Raw genomic sequence first — 11,375 nt, forward strand, 5'->3', positions numbered from 1 at the left:
ATTACTAACAAATGACATGATTTGAATTTAAGACATTGTTGAAATATTGATGAATTTACACCACATAAGTCATAACCATAAATCCATAATTTATATTTTTTATTTTAATTTGCATGAGTGTACTAACTACTAAAATGCTCTTAAAAACCCAATAAATAAAATATTCTTTGTGCAATATTACTAATTATTCTCAGTACTAATTTGTTGATATATTAAATCTTAAGTTCTTAACTACTAGATTCAAAAAAATGATCATACTCACTTCTCATTTTTATTTTTGTAGAAATTTTTTTCTATATATATAGTTTATTTCAAATAATCTACACTTATACTATAATAATAATAATTTCTTATAATCTCATATATAAAATAATAAATTATTATATAATAAATAACATTATTATTTATTAATAATTATTAGTATCATGATTTATTTATTTATTTATCTATTATTATTATTTATAAAAATATTATTTTTTTAGTATTCTAAAAAATATATTATAAATATTTAATATTATTATAATTCCATATTTAAAAATTATTATTATTTTTTTATTATTGTTATATTAATATTATTATATGAAAAATAATTATATTTTATTATTACTATTAAGATATAAGTTTAGATTATCGACTTGATCCGAAAAAATTGATCGGGTTCGGATTGAGTTTGGGTCAAACCGGGTTGACCCGAGATGACCCGAAATATTTTTTTTGTTGTTATTATTATTATTATTATTATTATTATATAAAATTAAGAAAGATTTGCTATTATGTCGTATATTTTAAAAAAATTATTATATATTGATATAATAGATTTTTTGTCATTTAATATTTATTTTGTATAATTTTGATTTTTAATTTTTTTTAAGTATAATTTAAATTTTCTACAATTAGACTTTCAAATTAAAATTATATATTAGTTTAGATTTTTTTATTATGTGATTAAATTAAATATTGTTATTATTATTATTTTGTGTTTTGAATTTTTATTTAATTATTTTGTTAAAAATAAAAAATAAAATCAGATTGGTTCGAGTTTATCGGGTTATTCAGGTTCGGGTTCGGGTTCGGATTCACCATTTTCGGGTTGATTCGGGTTGAGAATTTTTGAATAATATATTCGTCAACCCGACCCGAACCCACCGACCCACCCGAATTGACTCCCCTATTTAAAACAATGATTTATGGTTTTGTTCCTATATTTTAAGGTAAAATAATAATTTTTACTACAACATTTGAATATCACAAATAAGTATTTATTGGATTCTTTGAATTAGCCCGTTCTGCCACTAAAAAAATATATGTTGGATTATGATTTTGGCGACTCGTTTGGGGGCAGATCAAAACAAGTTGACCCGTTTGAATTGTGTGAGTCAAGGCGAGGCTGTTGGCTACTTGGCTTGCTAATTTTTTAAAAAATAATATATTATTTTTTGTTGAAAATATATTATTTTATTATTGTTGAATATTGAATGTTGAATATTGAGTTGTAAAATGTTGAAAATTAGTGTGTGATGATGTAGATGATGATATATTAATTTTTGGATTAATCTCAAATGTGGATCTATAAATAGGTCTTTATTTGTGATGAAAATCACAATTGAGTTGAGAGAAAAATATTATAAAGTGTAAAGTTTGATATATTTTGAGTTTTGGAGTTTTTACTTTTTACCATAAATTTTTAATTTTTCACAACACGTTATCAGCACGATCGCTCGAAGGTTCTCTATAATTTCTGATGCTCCAAAATACAAAAAGAAGTCAAAAATATTCAACAAGTAAGAATTTTTATTTTACTGTTTATATATTTTTATTGTGTATATATTAATATATAATTTCATGTTATTATATAAAAGACTGTCTATGACACTGACCTTATAATAACGTGATATGATATATATTTATTATGTATATATACTAATTGTATTAATATATAATTTCATGTTATTATATAAAAGGTTGTCTATGACACTGACCTTATAATAACGTGATATGATATATATTTATTATGTATATATACTAACTGTATTAATATATAATTTCATGTTATTATATAAAATATTGTATATGACACTGATCTTATAATAACGTGATATGATATATATTATTGTGTATTTATATATTAATCATATTCGTATAATCTCATATTATTATATAAAAGACTGTCTATGACATCGAACTTATAATAATGTGATATGATATACATAATTATTTAATTATGATTATCATTATATGTATTGCATCATTATCACGAATTTTTATTCAACACATACTCGATTTTTTTCCTTACCCCCAACGGTCACAAACGGTAACAAAACGGCTAGTTTTTGGTCTATAATATGTTCACTCAAACTCATTTTCAATCACACCAAAATTCATTTTTTCTCTCAAAATATTTTCTTGTTTTTCAAAGACGGAGATGATGGCATTTCTAAGGCTATTTTTCATAACGATTATGATCATCATGCTCACGAGTCTTGTACTCACCCGCGATTTTCCACCACATACTTTTTCTCTATTTGTACACGCACTTGTAATCTTCGTTCTTCCATTATTTTGTATTGTCATATTAATGGAAATTAACTAATAAAATGCATTGTTATTTTTCTAGTACCACCATGTCAAATTTGGCAAAGATTGAATTCGTTGCGCTTGATATCACCGGAAAGAATTATATGACATGAACTCTCGATGTAGAGATGCATCTTGAGTCATTGGGTCTAAGTGATACCATCAAAGAAATTAATATATCAACCTCACAAGATAAAGCAAAGGCAATGATTTTCTTACGCCGGCATCTTGATGAAGGGTTGAAATGTGAGTATCTCACAGAAAAAGACCCAATGATTTTATGAAAATGGTTGAAAGAAAGATTTGAGCATATAAGGAAAGTGATACTTCCGACCGCCCGTGATAAATGGAATACGTTGAGATTCCAAGACTTTAAAAAAGTCAGTGATTATAATTCTGCGATGTATCGAATAGTCTCGCAATTAAAATTCTGTGGACTTGAAGTCACAGAGATGGAAATGCTTGAGAAAATATTTTCCACTTTTCACGCATCAAATATAACTCTACAGCAACAGTATAGAGTGTGTGGTTTTACGAGATATTCTGAACTCATTGCATGTCTTCTTGTAGTGAAAAAGAACAACGAATTGTTAATAAGAAATCATCAATCCCGATCCACTGGATCAACGGCATTTCCTGAAGTAAATGTCGTAATGAAAAATGAAAACCAAAATCAAAGGAATAGACCAGATTTTGGTCGTGGACGAGGACGAGGACGTGGGCGTGGACGTAAAAATGATCACGGTCGTGGTCGCGATCGTGGATATGAAAATAATCGAGATAGTTACTTCAATAACTCATCTCAAAAGAACGTCACAAACCACCCACCAAAAAGACAGCATGAAAATACGAGTGAAAATGAAAATCACTCAAAAAGATCTGAGAGTGTTTGTTATAGATATGGCACTCCAGGACATTGGTCACATATTTGTCGAACCCCTGAGCACCTATGTAAGCTCTATTAAGAATCGACAAAGGGGAAAGGAAAAAATACCAATTTTGTTGAAAATAGTGACCATTTAATTGGTTCAACTAGTTTCAATGCTGCAGATTTTTTGAATGATTTCAAAGACATTGATTAAAAGATTGGTGGGACTAGATTGTAACAAATTTGTATTTTTCATGTATTCTTGTATTATAAAGCATGTTATATTTTGCATTTGTATTGTACTTAATTTTTCGTTATTGCATTTTTATGAAGTTTGATATGAAAAATGCTATGAGCAAACATGGAAATAATATCATGAAAATTTGCATATCGGATAGTGGTACAACGCACACTATTATGCGAGATGAAAGATATTTCTTGGAAATAAAACCAACAAAAACTATGGTGAATACAATATCAGGTCCTGTAGACTTGATTGAAGGTTGTGATAAAGCACAATTTTTGTTACCAAATGGTACAAAATTTCTGATAAATGATGCTTTATATTCACCACAATCGAAAAGAAATTTGCTGAGTTTTAATGACATATATTCTCATGGATATGATACTGAGACGATAACTGATGGAAATCAGAAATATATGTGTCTTACCACATATAAATCAAGAAAGAAATATGTGGTTGAAAAATTATCAATGCTTCCTATTGGATTGCATTATACACATATAAGTCCAATCGAATCAAATGTGGTGGTTAATAGTTCTTCAATATTAACAAATTGACATGATCGATTGGGACATCCTGGTTCAATAATGATGCGAAGAATTATTAAAAATACGCATGGTCATCCATTGAAAGACCAGAAGTTCTTTCATAATAATAAGTTTTAATGTAAAACATGTTCTCTTGAAAAACTTATTATAAGACCATCGCCAGCTAAAATCCAAACAGAATCACTCATATTTCTTGAACGCATTCAGGGTGATATTTGTGGGTCAATTCATCCACCATGTGGACCATTTCGATATTTTATGGTATTGATCGATACCTCTAGCAGATGGTCACATGTATGCTTATTGTCAAGTCGGAATGTGACATTTGCAAGATTAATGGCTCAAATAATAAAATTGCGGAATCAATTTCCCGATTATACAATCAAGAAAATAAGACTTGATAATGCTGGAGAATTTACTTCCCAAACTTTCAATGAGTATTGTATGTCAATGGAAATTATTGTTGAACATTCTGTTGTTCATGTTCATATACAGAATGGATTAGCTGAATCATTGATTAAACGTCTACAACTTATTGCTAGACCAATGATTATAAGAACAAAACTCCCTATTTCTATATGGGAACATGCAATTTTACATGCTGCGGCATTAATTCGCATCAGACCAAGTGCATATCATAAATTCTCCCTATTGAAGTTGCATTTGGTAAAGAACCAAATATTTCTCATCTGAGAATTTTTGGATGTATGGTGTATGTGCCTATTGCACCACCTCAACGATAAAAAATGGGTCCTAAAAAAAAATCGATATTTATATTGGTTATGATAGTCCATCAATCATTTGATATCTTGAGCCTCAGACAGACGATGTGTTTACAGCACGCTTTGCTGATTGTCATTTTAATGAAGAAATCTTCCCAATGTTAGGGGGAGAAAAGAAACACATCGAAAAAGAAATCACATGGTATGTACCATCATTGTTACATTTGGATCCAAGGACCAAACAATGTGAGAAAGATGTACAGCAAATTGTGCACTTGCAAAAAATTGCAAATCAAATGCCAGATGCATTTGCAGACACAAAAGAGGTAACAAAATCATATATACATGCTGTAAATGCTCCTGCTCGAATTGAAATTTTAAAGAAACAAATTGAAGACACTCATGATGTCATAAAAAGGTTGAAGCGTGGAAGGCCAGTCGGTTCCAAGGATAAAAATCCTCGGAAAAGAAAAGGCATAGAGAAACACGATGATCATAAAATAGAAAATGGTGTTCCATAAGAAACACCTGATGATGAAAATGTTCTGTCAGAACCACAAACTGAAGAGAATCATAAAATCTCTATGAATTATATTAATACTGGAAAAATATGAAACTGAAAAGACATAGAAGATATTGATGAGATATTTTCTTATAATGTGGCTTGTTACATCATAAATGAAAATGAGAATCATGAACCAAAATCTTTTGGTGAATGTAAAACTCGTCATGATTGGTCCAAATGGAAAGATGTCATCCAGGTTGAATTGGATTCACTAAATAAACGTAATGTTTTTGGACCTATAGTCCTCACACCTGAAGGTGTAAAACCTGTTGGATACAATGGGTTTTTATTCGAAAGCAAAATGAGAAAAATGAAATAGTCAGATATAAAGCTAGACTTGTTGCACAAGGTTTTCGATATTTGATTAGTTTGGTCGTATCTGAAAATTTGGAAATGTGTCTTATGGATGTTGTTACAGCTTACTTATACGGATCACTTGATAGTGATATATACATGAAAATCCCTGAAAGATTTAAGATGCCTGAAGCACAAAGTTCAAAACCCATATAATTTTATTTTGTAAAATTGCAAAGATCATTATATGGGTTGAAGAAATCCGGCCGAATGTGGTATAATCGGCTAAGTGAGCACTTGATGAAAAAAGGATATGTAAATGATCCAATATGCCCTTGTGTTTTCATCAAGAAAACAACATCCGGATGTGTAATTATTGCTGTATATGTTGATGATTTAAACATCATTGGAACGAATAAATAAATTCAAGAAGTTATGATGTACTTGAAGGAAGAATTCGAAATGAAGGATCTTGAAAAAATCAAGTATTGTCTGGTTTGCAAATCGAACAAAAAGAATGTGGAATTTTTGTTCACCAGGCAAATTATACAGAAAATATCCTTAAACGTTTTAATATGGATAAATCAAATCCATTAAGTACTCCAATGGTTGTAAGATCATTAAACATAGAAAAGGATCCATTCCGTCCATGTGAAGATGATGAAATTATTCTTGGTCCAGAAGTACCATATCTAAGTGTCATTGGTGCCCTTATGTATCTTGTAAATTGCACTAGACCTGATATATCTTTTGCTGTAAATTTATTGGCAAGATTCAGTTCATATCCAACAAAGAGGCACTGGAACGGAATTAAACATATATTCCGTTATCTAGGAATGACAGATTTGATACTTTTGTACTCAAAAGACACCAATCAAAGTATCATTGGTTATGCTGATGCTGGATATTTATCTGATCCATATAAGGCACGTTCCCAAACCGGATATGTATTTACTCGTGGAGGCACCGCAATTTCTTGGCGTTCATAGAAACAAACACTCGTAACAACTTCATCAAATCACGCCGAGATTATTGCATTACATGAAGAAAGTCGTGAATGTGTATGGTTAAAGTCAATGACCAAACATATTCAAACATCGTGTGGATTGACAGTAGACAAGAAGCCTGTGACACTATATGAAGATAATGCTGCATGTGTTGCTCAAATGAAAGAAGGATACATCAAAAGTGACAGAACCAAACATATACCCTCAAAGTTCTTTGCCTACACTCAAGAGCTTGAGAACACTAGTAGAAAAATCGCGTAAGACTTCGGTTAATAACCGAATTCGAAGGCACTTAATTACCAAAGTAGTGTCATGTGAAGTAATATGGTACTTTTTTACTTCTCTGAATCACCGAAGTCTTATACCTTAAATTACCGAAGTCTTTGGTCATTTTTTGGAGGCAGAATTGGACCGGTGCCGAAGTAAAAACATATATTTTACTTCGCTAATTTCATAAGTTACGAAGTCAAATATATTCTTATACTTCGTCAATTAATGAATTTGCCGAAGTAACAACTATGATTTTACTTCGGGTTTTGGACGAAGTTAAATATTGTCTATTACTTCGTTAATTTCGTATATAACCGAAGTAAAATTTATTCTTTTACTTCGATTTTTAATCAAATTTTGAAGTTAAATATTGTCTATTACTTCAGTAATTTCAATAATATACAAAGTGAAATAATGTATTTTACTTCGTTAATTTCCTATATTATCGTATTAAAATGCATTCTTCTACTTCGTCTATTAATGAAATTACCGAAGTAATAGAATAATTTGTACTTTGGTAATTTTATTAATAGACGAAGTAGAAGATAATGATTTACTTCGTTTATTCTAAAATTGTCGAAGCAATAGAACACATTTTCTAAATTAAGATTTAGATACAATAATGCCATAAATATATTTTTGAAACTTAAAAATACACTAATAATATTAATTAATCCATCCCAAAACGACACATACATAAATCAACAAGTATTCTATCTACCAAAATACACTAACAATTTGAAATGACATATTCAACCACCAAAACGTGTACACATCCACACGTATTTCGTAAGAACTGCTACCTAACTGAGAGTAGGAATGTCGTAAAGTGGATTCTAGCTTGCCATAGGTCCCCTGAAGTTGCTCTATGTGACCACTGGTGAAGTCCTGCATAACATAAAGATAACGTCCACCTCATTTTTTATCTTTAGATAACAACAAGGCCATTTATATGTATAGTAACTTCCTTACGTTTACTACTTCAAGGCAAATTTAAACCAAATTGTTATCAAAATCATATCAACTTAGTTTCTCAGCCCCTATTTGGGGATTTGAACTTTAAGCCAAAGAACCAAAGTTTATGATCATGAATTCATGATCAGATTAGAAAAAAAGCCATTAAAAAACCGAAGAGACTTTAACCTGAATAAGTTGCTAGGCTAGTTGAACTTGTGAAGAGGTGCATTTTATCTCCACGGTGATTTCATCAGGCAGGCCCCTACTCTCTTGCACAGTTAGAATGGCACCACTAATGCGTCTAATGTAATCAATATTTGCTCCCTGAACTCCAATTATATCCTCTGCATAAGCAAATGGTACTTGCATTGTCTGTGCAACCTGCCACAAGGAATCAACATGGCATATTTACAGGAATAAATAGTGCAAGCAGTAACATCCAACTCCTAAATTCAATGAACAGAAGCAATATTCAAAGTACATGCCCAAACCTGAGTGACAATAGGCCCGCCAGAATGTCCTATTGCTGAAGGGCGACTTCCAAGTCCATGATCTGCTCCATAAACTGAAAGTCTGGACGAACTCAAACGGGATTCTAGCTCTCTTTCATGGTCAAGGAAGAGTGAATCCTGCTTTAGAAAAACGGAGTAATCGGAACCTAGTGACTTTTGTGGGGTAGTATGCAGTGATCTTTTCTCAGCCCAAGATTCTACTTGTCGTTCTTGCGTCGCCGAAGCATTATACTGCAAAAAGGAGTAACATTCTCACGATAGTCTCGTGATCGCATGAAACCAAAAAACCTATACCAGGAACTTACACTCTTCTCAAATAAAGGAAGAACTGTGTGATCCACCAAAAACTTTCTCAGGTGACCCACCACAACTTCCAAGCCTTTTAGGACTTTGACAGCTTCTCCTTGTAAATCAACAACCCTTTCATCGGAACTAGCATATACTGGTAATTCATCTGCAAATAACAAGCAATATAGAGTACCACCTCGTTCATCATAAAGGGCAAAAATTTTCTGAAGTGGATCGTGAGAAAAGGATTATAGAGCCAAAAAAATATGACTGGGATATACATTTTCCTAGTTGAGATCAAATGATCATTTCAAGGGGGCAAAAACTGATCATTTTGTGCTTTAACTGATTACGTCCATGACATCAAGATTATAATAAATCAATTAAGGTTGTGTATGCCACACACATCTTTAAAAATCATGAGCTCATAAAATGGAGTGCAAGAAAAGAATGTTTCCTATCATGAAGTTTAAGTGGCTTGAATTAATAGTTGTAGAATAAAGAGTGGTGCATTGTGGATGCAACCCTTGAGATCAACCAAAGACTGTTTGAAAGGATGGGGAGGCTTACTAAGAGCTGCTAAAATCTAAAAATACAACTAATGCTAAAAATCAATTTTGTAATACCTAAGGAAAATAAAAAGTGTATGCCCTCTCAGAGAACAAAAACTTTACCTGATTCCTAAGTTCCATGATACGAGGTTCTTTTTCCAGATTCTCTCCATTCATTTCGAATTAATGATGTGAAGTCACCAATATGCAAGAGGGTAAAATTATAGCTAATTGTAATGTGGCTTTTTACCCATGAAAAAATAGTTTATAGTGACAATAAAATATAAAGGATTACTTGCACCTCTAAAAAAAAGGATTACTTGCATTCTGGAAACTCATGTACTACAGTTTAGTCGAGAAGCCAAAGATAGGACTGTAGTAGTGCTGCTTGCTCAACGGAAAATCAGGGCACCCACTTTTTCAGGAAACCAAACACCAATTCGTGAAAAATTACATAATCAAGAAGGAATAATATCATAAACTGACAATTTTTCCTCTCTTATGCCTTTTCTGCTGTTTTAATAAAAAAATCAGAATGATCATATCCCAATAATTTGACGAAGCATTGCATGGCTAAAATAACCATGTAATCTATAAATTATCCCTTAATATATCCATAAGGCCAATATGCTAGTTCACATAATCACAACAGATATTGTAGTCCAGCCACAACGAGACTCTCATCTGTGGCGCATGATATATTTAACATAATTTGACAAAAGAAACAAAAAAAAATTAATTAGAGGTGAGGATATGTTTTCATATGTTGGTTACATTTTTTATGGATTATTTCTGTCAAAAAGGATACTATCACAGATAGAGAGAAACTAGAGGAAGAATTCAAGGAACTTGACGCACATATTTAACCCTTTTAAATATATGACAAGAAACATTACAGTTCGACTACATGAACTTAGATTGGCTGGAGAGCAGCAGAAACAAACTAAAATACAAACTAAATATTTTACTTGCATTAAAACTAGACAAAATCTTACCATGGTAGTGTCATTGACATGATGGATATTGGGAAGGCCCCTTGAACCTCTTAAAAGCATTCTTTCATCCGCATCCAGTTTCATCATATCCTAACAGGAATAGGCACAAGAATCTCACTGGTTAATATTGGATCAGCTAACCTGATACTGTAAGATTCTAGAAACTACGTCTCATTCAACCATTGAATACTAAGAGTATGAACATAAGCAGGTGTTGATATCCCATAAGCAGGTGTTGATATCCCTTCGGTGCAACCCTGATCTACTATACGTCACATTTGACCATAGTTTAGAACAAGAAGTTAGCAGGACAAATTTATCAAAAACCAATGAAAATTACAATATCATATAAAAATTTTCTTCAAAGTAAAAAGTTTTCGCTGACTCTACCAGAATTCCTAAGAAGAGTTGCAAATGAAATTGATCTTTATTCACACATGACAGATGACTAGAGTCTATACCTTGCAATAGTCTTGTCTAGTAGATAAATCACATATTTTCCTTTTCTTGCTTGGTGATTTTGACATCCGTATGGCAGCACCGTCTTTTCCACACCTGTCAGAACGGGGAAGATACTTCATCTAGAAACTTGAGCTTTGAACTTTTTTTTATGCGGATGTAGTTATTGCCAGCTCATTGTTCCTAAATAAGAATCACATGTAGTCATTAGCATGAGAAAATAATGGTTCCAAGTGCATCGTTGCATTATATAGTTTGTCAAGTTATTGGTCTTGCATGTGCATGCCAACTAGGGATCCTCCACTTGAAAAATGAGTGTGTATGAAATATGTATAATATAAATGCTCACCGATCCTCATCTAGTTCAGCACATTAAATTAAATGAAACACATACACGAATGCACAGATTCATTTATGCACCCCAAAATAATCACACACGGTCAAATGTTGAAAAGGTTCCACTCACAATTTTACAAGTCATAATCTCCATAATAGACTCGATAAATTCACCAATGGTACTG

At 31.6% G+C, this 11,375-nt stretch overlaps 1 pseudogene; it reads right to left on the reverse strand.

Moving 5' to 3' along the window:
- Positions 1–7,809: 7,809 nt before the first annotated feature.
- LOC140878014 (RNA-binding KH domain-containing protein PEPPER-like) lies at positions 7,810–10,976 on the reverse strand (annotated as a pseudogene).
- Between the last annotated feature and the right edge of the window lie 399 nt (positions 10,977–11,375).

Source organism: Henckelia pumila, chromosome 2, assembly GCF_033568475.1.
Source record: "Henckelia pumila isolate YLH828 chromosome 2, ASM3356847v2, whole genome shotgun sequence".
Taxonomy (NCBI): Eukaryota; Viridiplantae; Streptophyta; class Magnoliopsida; order Lamiales; family Gesneriaceae; genus Henckelia; species Henckelia pumila.